General features: G+C 39.0%; 1 pseudogene; it reads right to left on the reverse strand.

Annotated features, from left to right (window-relative positions):
• Nucleotides 1–1,370: 1,370 nt before the first annotated feature.
• LOC123941024 lies at nt 1,371–2,867 on the reverse strand (annotated as a pseudogene).
• Between the last annotated feature and the right edge of the window lie 2,089 nt (nt 2,868–4,956).

Consider the following 4,956-nt stretch of genomic DNA (forward strand, 5'->3'; position numbering starts at 1 on the left):
TAACCTTCTTTGCGCAACAGAATCTTCTACGGAGGCTTCTAGAAATACTTATGTCCACATTGCTCTGCAAGATATTTGGTTTTAGTACGGAGAGCTCAGACATTGAGATACTTTAAAATTCCCTTGGATGATTTTAATGCTTAACAGAGCTGAGAATACTCATTTATATGGTATCATCCTTTATCTCGAGGCTCTGTGTGAACATTGTGATGTTATTTTTATGAAACATTACTGTTAATTTTAATTTTAAAATATTTTAATTGTTTAGTTTTATAAAGTGTTAATTTTATAAAATCTGAAACTCTAGCCCCATTAGGTATGTGGATTTCATAAGGGCAGTATATCTAATAGCAGAAACTCCTATAAAAGAAAAAAAAATCCCAAGAAAAAGCAGGGTTGTTTAATGACCAGAGCGTTGGTGTAGCATTAGGAAAGTTGACCCAGAGTTACCACCTACTTGCTGAGATTCTGGACAACTCACTGAAATCATCCACCTGCCTAAGTTTCACTTGTTAGGGTCTATTTTGTGGAGCTTCCAAATGATCACAATTCAAAGTAAATGAAAGTGAGAATAAAAAAGAAAACTGTAGGGGCACTTGGGTGGCTCAGTGGGTTGAACCTCTGCCTTTGGCTCGGGTCACGATCCCAGCATCCTGGGATCGAGCCCCACATCGGGCTCCCTGCTCAGCGGGGAGCCTGCATCCCCCTTTCTCTCTCTGCCTATTTGTGATCTCTCTCTCTCTCTCTGTCAAATAAATAACTAAATAAATCTTCAAAAAAAAAAAAAGGAACAGACGGGATCATATCAATAAATAGAGAGTAAATTTTAGTTACCAGCCAAGTAAAGTTTAGTGTTCTGTTAAAATGTACATTTAGAGCATTAGAGAAAACATCCTGGACAAATCCATTTGTGTTTATGGAAAAAGGGAACACCCTCATGATGCATAATTGTGTCCTTCTTTGCTTACAATTCTTCAGATCTTTTTGTAGGATCCTTGATTGCACATATGGCAGTCAGTGAAGTTGTTTTGAGTGACCAATGGTGTGTTATTAACAAAGAGAAATGTCCTTCTCATTCTATTTTTTTTTCCTCATTAAACTTTTGTGCTAATGGGTCTCAAAATTCTGTGACAGATTTTTGGTCAAGTTGTTTCCATTTAAAAATATTGATTTTAAAAACTAGTAACTCAAAACTGCTCCCCCCGTATGCACACAAATGGTCCACAAAACATTCTCCTTTCCTTCTGAAGGTTTGGCCAGGTACTGTAATCATTAGCCAGTCTTTTACTATTAAACTTAAATGGCCAATCGACACAAATAGTTCTGAGACTGTTCTTCCACCACTGATTAAGACTGGGGTGGCAGGTATTGGGGATATTATTCACTTAGCCTTCTGAGCTTTCTGGGAAGACTTGGTGACCTTGCCAGCTCCAGCTGCCTTCTTGTCCCCTGCTTTGATGACACCCATGGCAACCATCTGTCTCATGTTATGAACAGCAAAATGGCCCAGAGGAGGATAGTCAGAGAAGCTCTCAACACACACAGGCTTGCCAGGAACCATATTAACAATGGCAGCATCACCAGATTTCAAGAACTTGGGATCATCTTCCAGTTTTTTTCCAGAACGTTGATCTATTTTCTCTTTCAGCTCAGCAAACTTGCAAGCAATCCAGCACAGGTGTGTATCCAGCACTGATTTGGCCCGGATGGTTCAGGATAATCACCTGAGCCGTGAAGCCAGCTGCTTCCATTGGTGGGTCATTTTTGCTGTCATCAACCACATTCCCACAACAAACATCTTTGACAGATATGTTCTTTTTTTTTTTTAAGATATTATTTATTCATTTGACAGACAGAGATCACAAGTAGGCAGAGAGGCATGCAGAGAGAGTAGGAAGCAGGCTCCCCGCAGAGCAGAGAGCAGAGGCTCCCCGCAGAGCAATGTGGGGCTAGATCCCAGGACCCTGGGATCATGATCTGGGTCGAAGGCAGAGGCTTTAACCCACTGAGCCACCCAGGTGCCCCGACAGATATGTTCTTGACATTGAAGCCCACATTGTCCCCAGGAAGAGCCTCACTCAGAGCTTCATGGTGCATTTCAACAGACTTGACTTCAGTTGTAATATTAACTGGAGCAAAGGTGACCACCATGCCAGGTTTAAGAGCATCTGTCTCCACTCGGCCCACAGAGAGTTCCAATACCACCAATTTTGTAGAGGTCTTGGAGAGGCAGATGCAAGGACTTGTCCGTTGAATGAGTTGGTGGCAAGGGCTTGTCAGTTGAACGAGTTGGTGGCAGAATGCAATCCAGAGCTTCAGGCAATGTGGTTCCATGGGCATTCCCATCTTTATGGGTTCATCCCTTGAACCAAGGCATGTTAGCATTTGGCTCCAGCATGTTGTCACCATTCCAACCAGAAATTGGCACAAATACTACTGTGTTGGGGTTGTAGCCAATTTTCTTAATGTAAGTGTTAACTTCCTTAATGATTTTCTCGTATCTCTCCTGGCTGTAGGATGGCTCAATGGAACCCATTTTGTTGACATCAGCAATTAGGTGGTTTACACCCAGTGTGTAAACCAGAAGGACATGTTCACAGGTCTGCCCATTCTTGGAGATATTGCCTTCAAATTCACCAACACCAGCAGCAACAATCAGGACAGCACAGTCAGCCTGAGATATGCCTGTACTCATATTTTTGATAAAGTCTCTGTGTCCTGGGACATCAATGATGGTCACATAATACTTGCTGTTCTCGAATTTCCACAGGGAGATATCAATGGTGATACCACATTCACATTCACTTTCAGTTTATCCAACCCCAGGCATCATTGAAGGAGACCTTTCCCATCTCAGCAGCCTCCTTCTCAAATTTTTCAATATAGATCAGAGGACCAGTAGCGATAGACTTGCCCAACTCTACATGTCCAATGACAACAACGTTTTTGGTGACAACTCCAAGAGGTTAGTTCTTGCTCTTCTTACATTTAGCTCTTCTTACCAGGCTATGAGGTGATTAATGGGATCTTTTCTTTTTTTGAGACAGATGAAAAATTTGTATATAGAAATCTAAGAATCACATAGGAATTGTATGGTCTGATTCCATCAATGCCACTTAAATATTAAGATTAATTTCTAAATAAAAATAAATCTAAAAGCACCAAATTCTAAGTACAGAAAAATATAGAAGAAAACCATTTAGCTGGTTATAAAAAATAGCTAATATTTATTGAGTACTTACTTTATACCTAGTCCTGAGTTAAGAACGCAAGAAAAATTATCTTATTTAACAAAAGCTACAAAAAGTGATTTTTAACATCTATACTATAGTGTTTAATCTTGCTTTTTTCTGCATTAACCTGTCATATACAGCAACTTAACTGGGTTGAAAATCAAAATTTTCTTTTTAAAGTCTTAATTATCTATGAGTTACTATAAACTAGAGTCACTATGTTTCATCAACTCTCTTGCATTAATCTGCATTAATCTTGCATTAATCTCAACTCTTCCCTTTTGTTTGAAAGCGTCTTCCCTAGGTGAGACATACCTTGTTCAATTCCTTCATTTCTATATGCTGGAGCAACTATTTATCTTCACATATCCCCTTTCTCGATCCTCCTTTGCCTTTTATTCCTGTGCATGTATTATCACTGTATCATATATATGTATATATATATGTGTGTGTACACACATATATATATGTGTGTATATACACATATATATCCTATAGTCACACAGAATACCTGACTAAGAGAAATGGAGACAGAAAGAAAATTACAATGCTTTTGTGGAAGACATATTCATCCTGTGGGAAATTGGTACGTTCCAGTTTAATTACTTAGGCTACTTTTTTTTTTTTTAAGATTTATGTATTTATTTGAGAGAGAGCATAGATGCATGAGCTTGGGTGGGGAAAGGCAGAGGGAGAAAAGCAGACTCCAGCTCAGCACAGAGCCTGACCTAGCGCTTAATCTCATTACCCTGAGATCATGACTTGAGCTGAAATCAAGAGCGGGACACTTAACTGACTGAGCCACCTGGGTGACCCTTAGCTTACTTTTGAAAGCATCTTTATAACTTTATAACTCTTAATCTTCCATACTATGGAATACATGGACTAAACTTTAAAGTAAAAATTTGAGTCATAAGTGAAATTTGTTATTAAATGGTTTCATCTGGAAGCAAATAATAAAAAATGTGTAGGGGAAATCTAATTCTAGAATACTCTAAATCTAGATGCAAGGACAGCTGAAAATATTCTGGTTTGGCACAGTAAGATGGTCTTAAGTGAGTAACAATTCGAACAAGAATTAGAGAAACTACATTTCCTTCCCAGAGGGTCCTAGAGAGAGAGATGGGGAAAAGTCTGGAAGGGAGGCTGTTGAGAAAAGACAGAACAACTGAAAGAAACGTAATTTTTGCAAAAGTTTTTTTCTTTCCAGGGTTTTGGTACATGCCTGGCATTCTTCTGGTTTCATCCTACCATTGAAATGGCACTCATTCTTGCATGGACCTGCAATATAATTAGGAAGATGCAAGGTACTCAGAAGCAAAAACCATCATTTCCACTGTGTTATCTAAGAGGATAATTTACAGAAAATGCCAGTTTAGTTAAGTGACATAGATTGTGCTAATTCAGCTGGATAGAGTAAGGTTGACAGGCATAATTTTACAAAGGAAACAGAGCAGAACTATCATTTTGTCAAATAGAACATTTGTAACTACATTCCTAAAGTAAAGCACTTCATAATGCTTGAATCAGAATACCACAATAGCAAAGAAATACATGGTGGCTTGAAAAAAGACCTTTTCATTCAAAGTATGGTCCAAAGACCAACAGAAACAGTTCTGTGTCTTCTGAGAGCTTATTAGAAATGCAGAATAGGAACACCTGGGTGGCTCAGTGGGTTGAGCTTCTGCCTTTGGCTCAGGTCATGATCCTGGGGTCTTAGGAT

The sequence above is a fragment of the Meles meles genome, chromosome 1, assembly GCF_922984935.1.
Source record: "Meles meles chromosome 1, mMelMel3.1 paternal haplotype, whole genome shotgun sequence".
Lineage (NCBI taxonomy): Eukaryota > Metazoa > Chordata > Mammalia > Carnivora > Mustelidae > Meles > Meles meles.